Source organism: Danio aesculapii, chromosome 12 (assembly GCF_903798145.1).
Source record: "Danio aesculapii chromosome 12, fDanAes4.1, whole genome shotgun sequence".
NCBI lineage: Eukaryota > Metazoa > Chordata > Actinopteri > Cypriniformes > Danionidae > Danio > Danio aesculapii.
This window is the reverse complement of record NC_079446.1, coordinates 1,058,717-1,068,351: the sequence shown is the minus strand read 5'-3', so window position 1 is coordinate 1,068,351 and position 9,635 is coordinate 1,058,717.

Here is a 9,635-nt window from a genome sequence, read left to right as displayed (position 1 = left end):
ATTATTACTACATGCATACTTAGAATTATGATTGAAAATCATGCTAATAACAACTAGTATTATCACCATTATTTTTATTTGCATGCATCTTTTGACTAATGAATTTCTACTCTTGTAAATGTCTGATGATGATTATTATAATGATTGTGCATGTAGCGTATGACGTATTGCTTTTTTATTCCAATATTATCATTATGATTCATGTTAATGCACTTTTTATGACGTCACTGGATATTTGTACATGCAAATGATTAATGATTGATTGATTTGTTCTGAATATTATAATTAGCAGCAGTGAGGCATCAGTGCAGGAGGTTCTGTCAGACTGCAGCTTTCCTCTGTAGTGTCGGGGCTCCTCTGTAACTCCTCCGGCTGCTGTTCGGGAGCTTTTCCTGGGCTGCGGAGACCACTGAACACGCCTGGAGCTTTTCTAACCTGGATATATTTGGACCCTTTTAGAGATGCACTGACCTGCTGGAGTCACAAACACTTTCTCTCTCTCACACACACACACACACACACTATTTTCCTTCATTCAGATGCATTCTCATTTAACTCTGAAGTTGGTCTTGGAGATGAATTGATTTTGTAAAGTGGGATTGGTTGGAGTTCATTGTTGCTGTTTCCGGTTTAAGTTACATGATAATACGTTTAATACATATTATTATTACGTATACGATAATACGTTTCTAATCAGCCAATCACATGGCAGCAGCTCAATGCATTCAGGCATGTAGACATGGTCAAGACGATCTGCTGAGGTCAGAGGAGAATGGCCAGACTGGTTCCATGTTTGGAATGACGTGAGGGAGAGTAAATAGTGAGTAAATTTGGATTTTTGTGTGAACTATCCCCTTTAATAGTGTCAGTGTATGGTAAATAGAGAAACTGCTGCAAGTTCATCTCCCGCAGGGTGTTTATGGACACCACCAGACTGCGAATGAAATCTTCCCGGTGCGTCTTCATGCTTTTTCCAGTGCAGCGAGCGACTGCTGAAATCTTAGAGTTTGTGGAAGCCGCCATCTTGGCTCTGTGCCAGAGACATCAGCGCTAATGAGGTAGAGTTAAATGTGGAAACTGGAGATGTGTGTGTGTCCACTCGTCCATTCAGAGATCTGCTTCATCTCTGGAGAAATGATCTTGTGTTTGTAGCGCCGGCCAAACATATCCAACAATCTGAAGATCCATCCGTCAGTGTGTGTGTGTAAAGAACACACTGTGTGTTTCAGTCAACAACAGCTGCGCCACCGCAACACTGCCTCTGTTTACTACTGTTTTATGCACATTTCAAAATATTGCTTCTAATAAAATGCTTAATGGAAACATCAAGATTTAAATTTGCAAATGTGCATACTAAACCTTTTAGGAAGTGGGAAAACTTCATCCAATTAGAAAAAAAATTGCATAAACTATGATAAATGATTAATGATTCAATGTAAATGATTCACTGATTCAAATGATTCATTTAGAGGGAGTGTCCAGTAAAGGATTCACTGATTCAAATGATCCCTTTAGAGTGAGTGTCCATTAAATGACTCACTGATTCAAATTATATCTTTAGAGTGAGTGTCCATTGAAGGATTCACTGGTTCAAATGATTCATTTAGAGTTAGTGTCCAGTAAATGATTCACTGATTCAAATTATTAATTTAGAGTGAGTGTCCATTAAAGGATTCACTTGTTCAAATTATTCATTTAGAGTTAGTGTCCAGTAAATGATTCATTGATTCAAATTATTCATTTAGAGTTAGTGTCCAGTAAACGATTCACTGATTCAAATTATTCATTTAGTGTCCAGTAAATGATTCACTGATTCAAATGATATCTTTAGAGTGAGTGTCCATTAAATGATTCACTGATTCAAAGGATCTGTTTAGAGTGAGTGTCCAGTAATTGATTCACTGATGCAAACGATCTGTTTAGAGGGATACCAGTAAATGATTCACTGATTCAAATTATCCATTTAGAGTGAGTGTCTAATTAACGATTCACTGATTAAAATGATCATTTAAGAGTGAGTGTCCAGTACATAATTTACTGATTCAAATGAACTGTTCAGAGTGAGTGTCCAGTAAATAAGTCATTGATTAGAATGATTCATTTAGAGTTAGGCTTTAGTAAACTGATTTATATCATCTGTTTGGAGTGTCCAGTATATGATTTTCTAATTTAAATTATCCATTTAGAGTGAGTGACTTGTAAATGATTCTCTGATTCAAATGATTCCTTCTTGAGTGAGTGTCCAGTATATGATTCACTGATTCAAATAATCTATTCAATGTGAGTGTCCAGTAAACGATTCACTGATTCAAATGATCCATTTAGAATGAGTGACCAGTAAATGATTCACTGATTCAAATGATCCATTCAATGTGTGTCCAGTAAATGATTCACCGACTCAAATGATCATATTAGAATGAGTGATCAGTAAACTATTTACTGATTCAATTGGTTTGTTTAAAATGTCCTGTAAATGATTCAGTGATTCAAATGATCCGTTTGTGATTCTGATTCATCTGTTTGTGAAGTGTACAGTACATGGTGTGTTCTGCACTGGTCAGATGAGGCTCATGTGGATTCAGACTGACTGCAGTGTGTGTGTGTGTGTGTGTCTCCATGTCCTAATCTAGGGTTCCTGCTTGCGACTGTGAGACGAGTATCAGAAACCCACGAGCTCCAGAAGTTCTCCAGATTGATCAGTGTCTGACAGCTGGAGGAGACGCTAAAGGGACACACACACACACACACACACACACACACACACACACACACACACACACACACTTTACACCAGCATGAGGCAGTAGCTCACAGCAGACCACACACACACACGTTCTCTTAAACTCAAACACAAACATGCTCTTCCACACACACACACACACACACAACTGGAAAATCAGCCTTGGGAAGCACCCATACACACTCATGTACACTCACACACTACGGCTGATTTAGTTGATCAATTCCCCTATAGCGCATGTGTTTGGACTGTGAGGAAAACTGGAGCACCCGGAGAAAACCCACACAGAAACACCAACTGACCCAGCCGGGACTCGAACCAGCGACCTTCATGCTGTGAGGTCACAGTGCTAACCACTGAGCCACCGTGCTGCCTCCATCCTGACATTCAATGTCTAGAATAAACCTTTGAAACTCCATGATATTCCAGAAACTCCTGTGGGAACGCCGTGTTGTGCTTTAGAAGAGTCAGAAATGTACACACGCAGTCCATGCTGGTGTTTTGGCCTGTAGGAAAGAGCTGATGTGTGGTTGCTGACACACACACACACACACGCACACACACACACACACACACACACACAGCCTGCAGATTTCCTCAATTAACGCCTTGATGGTGGAGCTGGACGTGTTTGTTCTCCAACAGCGTGAGCGGCTGGAGCGCAGTAAAGCAGCCGTAAACACACTCATCATTTCACATCAGATGCAGAGATTATTGATCAGGAGAGGTGTATTGATCAGCAGTCTTCTGCAAGCCAAATATACACCTATCACTGATTTCAGTAGTCAAAAACCACACACAGCTCCTTAATATGTGCGTATGTTTATTACAGATGAAAAGCGCTTACAGTGTGTATGAATGAGTCTCTAAAGCAGCACATAACCAGGGGTTCAGGTCAGATTTAAGACATTTAAAGACCTTCTCATGATCATCATGAGTGAAATTTCAGATTTATACCAGGGTAAATGATGTTTGATTTACTGATGGTCCAGTTGGGATGGTGGAGACGATTTTTACTCTTTCACCCTCATCAACAAAAACTACTAATCACATATTTATTAGATTTGGAATAATGTAAGTACACAGATACAATATACACTCACCGGCCACTTTATTAGGTACACCTTACTAGCACCACGTTGGACCATTTTACCTTCAGAACTGCTTTAATCCTTCATGGCAGAGATTCAACAAGCTACTGGAAATATTCCTCAGAGAGTTTGCTCCATATTGACATGATAGCATCACGCAGTTCCATCCATGATGCCAATCTCCCGTTCCACCACATCCCAAAGGTGCTCTATTGGATTGAGCTCTGGTGACTGTGGAGGCCATTTGAGTACCGTGAACTCATTGTCATGTTCAGTCTGAGATGATTGGTGCTTTATGACATGGTGCATTATCCTGCTGGAAGTAGCCATCAGAAGATGGAGACACTGTGCTCATAAAGGGATGGACATGGTCAGCAACAATACTCAGGTAGGCTGTGGTGTTGACACCATGCTCAATTGGTACTAATGGACCCAAAGAAAATCTCCCCCACACCATTACACCACCACCAGCAGCCTGAACCGCTGATACAAGGCAGGATGGATCCATGCTTTCATGTGGTTGAGGCCAAATTCTGATCCGAGCATCCGAATGTGGCAGCAGAAATGGAGACTCATCAGACCAGGCAACGTTTCTCCAATCTTCTATTGTCCAGTTTTGGTGAGCCTGTGTGAATTGTAGCCTCAGTTTCCTGTTCTTAGCTGACAGGAGCGGCACCAGGTGTGGTCTTCTGCTGCTGTAGCCCATCCGCCTCAAGGTTGCTTGCTCTTGTTTAAAACTTCTACTACGTGTCAAGTTGAAATGAACAACAAGCTATTTCATGTTAGCAAAATGCTAAAACTGACTCATCTAGGGCTGTGGCCCACAAATTCTACCAATATGCTAACACACGGTTATGTTTCATCATGGTAGAAACATTCTAATTCATGCTAATCATGTGTTAAACATCTAAATTAAATGTGCAATATCATTATTTCCTTTCTCTTTCTACTTCTACTTCTTAAGCTGAATGAACAGCATGCTATTTCATGCTAGCAAAATGCTAAAACTGACTAATCTGTGGCTAACACACATGCTTATGTTTTAACATGCTGGAAACAATCTAATTTATGCTAGTGTTAAATGATTAATTATTTAAAATCTAAATTAAATATGCAAAACCATTCTTTATATACATTAGCTTTGTACTTCTACGTCTTAAGTTGAAATGAACAATTCATGCTAGCAAAATGCTAAAACTGACTAATCTAGGGCTATGAGCTAAAGATTCTGCTAATATGCTGCTAACACACATGCTTATGTTCTAACATGGTTGAAATATTCTAATTTATGCTAATCATGAGTTACATATAAATTAAATATGCAAAAGCGTTGGTTATTTGCTTTCTCTTTATTGAACTTATACTACTTACAGTGAAATTAACAGCCTACCATGCTATTTCATGCTAACAAAATGCTAAAACTGACTAATACATGACTAACACATATTAACAAGCTACAAACATTTAAATTTACGCTAATCATGTGTTAAAATGTAAATTAAATATGCAAAATCATTCTTAATTTGCTTTCTCTTTTTAAATAACATCTCTTCCTTTAATAACATGCTATGTCATGCTAGCAAAATGCTAAAACGGCTAATCTATGACTATGGGTTGAAAATATTACCAATATGCTGCTAGCACAGGTGCTTATGTTTTAACATGGTAAAAACATTCTAATTTAAGCTAATCGTGTGTTAAAAATATGAATTAAATATGTAAAATCCTTCTTTATTTGCTTTCTCTTTGTACTTCCTCCTCTTCAGGTGAAATGAACAGCTAGAATGTTCAGTTTTTCCACCTGGAGGGTCTGTGAGCTGCATTAATGAATCAGTGTGAGGGTAATTATCAGTAAAAATAGCCGCGTGAGTGTGTTTGCCACTACTGCTGACCTTTCCCGATGGCAGGATCTTCTCCATTTCACTGTAAATGGATGCTGTTGGTTTGGTTTTGGTTGGCCAGCACTTCGGTCCTGCTTGGTGAGTGAAATACAATCGCTCCTTGATAAACACACATATTTGTGAAAAAGGAGCCCTTTCACTCAAAAACGCTGGCTAAATCTGAGCTCGCACCAACATCTAATGTCAGGCTCTGATTTCTTTGGTCACGTCCCCCCAATTTTCAAGGTCTCTGATGGTTTGTGTGGTGGAAATGCTCAACAGAAAATCTGTGGGAAAGGGGATACGGCTGTGGACGGAAGTTAATAAGGATTATTTATTAAATTCCCTATTAAATTGTATTTTATTTATGCCTACCTCTTACTATAATGTAAAAACAGTAATTATAACCATAAATATTGATTAAATTGTCTATTCAATTATATTTTATTAACATCATTCCCAACCCTAAACCCAACCCTCACGGTAATGTAAAAACAGTCATTATACAGAGGATTATTTAATCAATTATCCATTCATTGTGTTGTATTAATCCCTACCCCTCACAGTAATGTAAAAACAGGCATTGTTGTTGTACAGTAATTGTATTATTTTAATAATATAAATAATTATTGTTAACTTCTGGCCGCAGCTGTATCCCCTCTAGACTTTACCATTTGAAATTTTTACAGGGGGGTTTAACCACCCTAATTAACACTTGATATCCTATGAAGAACATTAAGGTAGGGTTCAGCCTTTTAAATGGTGAGATATAGTTTGATCTGATCTGTATCATAAATAATAAAATTAAGAATTACAATAATTGATAGCATCATTATTCATTTGAGCACCCCATAACGGTTCATACCATTGTGAATGCATAATTCCAGAGGCTAGACTGACTTACTACAGGTGAGATTTTACCCATATTTTATTAATATATCTACAGTACAGAAATACTGAAGAAATATTTACAGTAATTTACATAACATATGTTTTTTCATTCTAAAGGTTGTAGCACACCCCCAGAGGCCAGACTGACTTACTACAGGTGAGATTTTACTCATATTTCCATTCATATATGTACAGTACAGAAATATCAGAGAAAAATATTTACAGTAATTTACATAACATATATTTTCTCATTCTAAAGGTTGTAGCACACCCCCAGAGGCCAGACTGACTTACTACAGGTGAGTTTTTACCCATATTTTATACATATAAGTACAGTACACAAATAATAAAGAAAATATTTAAAGTAATTTATATAAAATACAATAAAGAACAATATTTGGAGTCATTTGGGTAAAATTAAATGTCTAAAGTTTGAATATAATATAATAATTTATTTTACAGTAATTAAATTTGAACTTTTTTATAATTTTAAATGCTAAAAAAACAAATACAGTTGAATTTTAATGTGTTTAAGTTCTGTGTTTAATATAATATAACAATATATTATAATAATCCGATATCTAGTTTATTTTTTTATTTTTATTGATTGAAATGCATTATAAATAATTATTTGGGTTATTTTCTACTTGAGTTTATATTTTCAATATGATTATGCAGAGCCTATATAAACATTACAGCCTCATAAATGTGTGTGTGGAAATAAAACTGAAGTGTGTGTGTGTGTGTGTGTATGTGTGTGTGTGTGTGTGGTTGTGTGTGTTTGTGTGTGTGGTAAGGAGATCGTCCTGCTCAGGTTCACTTTGACCTAATTCTGTCAGCTCTTCAGTTTTTCCACATCTTCATGGATTCCTCCATCATGACAGATTTTACACACAAAACTTTTACAACAGGAAGACTGATCTTTTATTCCTCATCTTTTTTTGATGAACAAAAAATACATCACCAACATATTTATATTATATTATATTGTTATTATATTATTATATTATATTATTCAATCATTAATTTTCTTTTCTTCTTAGTCTCTTTATTACTTTGGGGTCGCCACAGCGGAATGAACCGCCAACTTATCCAGCATATGTTTTACACAGCGGATGTCCTTCCAGCTGCAACCCATCACCGGGAAATATCCATACACTCTCATTCACACTCATACAGTACGGCCAATTTAGCCTTCCCAATTCACCTGTACCGCATGTGTTTGGACTGTGGGGGAAACCGGAGCACCCAGAGGAAATGCCAACTGACCCAGCCGAGGCTCGAACCAGCAACCTTCTTGCTGTGAGGCGATTGTGTTTCCTGAAGTCAAAGACATTAGAATTAAACTTGATAATTTTTTTTATAAATTAAAAATAAATTATTATAATAATATATCAATATTATATTATATTACTAAACATATTATACTAGAATATTCTTTTATATAATATAATTATAAATATAAAATTCCACACATATATAATTCCATTTTCCAGATTTAAATGTTTTTAGTCAATAATATAATATAACATAATATAATTTATAATTACTTCATCCACTTGGAGTGAGGATGCCATAAATTCAGCTTTAATCACAGCAATAAACTACATTTCAACATTTATTTACTTATGAATGAATCTGACATTTGAATAGTGAAGTTATTTTAAACAATATTTCATAAATGTACATTTTTCACTGTACTTTGGGTCAAATAAATGCAGGTTTGGTGGACAGAAAATGCTCATTTCAAAAGTCTTCCTGTTTTAAAGCGTTAAATCTGAAGATGTGCTTCAGAAATAACGTGCAGCTCGTGCATCTGAAAATAAAGGAGTGTGAAGAAAAGGTGAAGCACAGCTGTGTGAGATACAGATGAAGCAGAAACAGATTGTGTGTGTGTGTGGGTGTGTGTGTGCGTGCGTGCGTGTGTGTGTGTGCGTGCTTTTATTGGAGTTCTAAACGCATCTTTTTAATCCATCAGCCATTGTTTGAGTCTGTCCTGCGTTGACCTCATGACCTCTGATCACATGACTGCAGGTCAGCACATATGGTGGAGCACAGGTTTTCCATTCAGATTTGCTTGAAAAGGCCAGACAGGTTTATTAGCTGTGTTTATATGCAGGTTCAGCAGTGCTCACAACTGTACAACTGGGGTAAATTAAAGTGTGGATTAAATGTAGAGGGCGGCATGGTGACTCAGTGGTTAGCACTGTGGCCTCACAGCACGATGGTCATTGGTTCAAGTCCCGGCTGGGTCAGTTGGTGTTTCTGTGTGGAGTTTGCATGTTCTCCCCGTGTTGGTGTGGGTTTCCTCCGGGTGCTCCGGTTTCCCCCACAGTCCAAACACATGCGCTATAGGGGAATTAGTGTATGAGTGTGTGAGTGAATGAGTGTGTATGGGTGTTTCCCAGTACTGGATTGTGGCTGGAAGGGCATAGGCTGTGTAAAGCACAAGCTGGAATAGTTGGTGGTTCATTCCGCTGTGTGGTTCATATAATAGAATGAATTAGATAGATAGAATAGAATTAATGTATTATAATTAATAGAAATTTTATTTAAAAAATTATACAAATGATAAATAATATACATTTTGACAGCACTTTATAAATGTATAAATTAAGAAAAAGGGCCCATGTTTTCAGACATGATTAAATTATTTATTCTTTCTTTTTAAAAAATGAATATATCCTAAGTATTATATTATATTATGTTATATATATATATATATATATTTTTTTTTTTTTACTTTATCCACTTGGAGTAATGATACCATAAATTTAGCTTTAATTACAGCAATTAAATTATAAACAAATGTATAAATAATTTATTTTAAATACTAAAAATATTTAATAAATCTTCAGTTTTTTTGCTGTACTTTGGATCAAATAAATGCAGGTTTAATCCTAAAAAATCTTTAAAAAATGTATACAAATATAAATAATTTTAATTTTAATTGATACATTTTTAATTAAAAAATTAACAAAAAGGTGCCATGTTTTCAGACATGTTTACATATATATATGTAAGAGGCTAAAT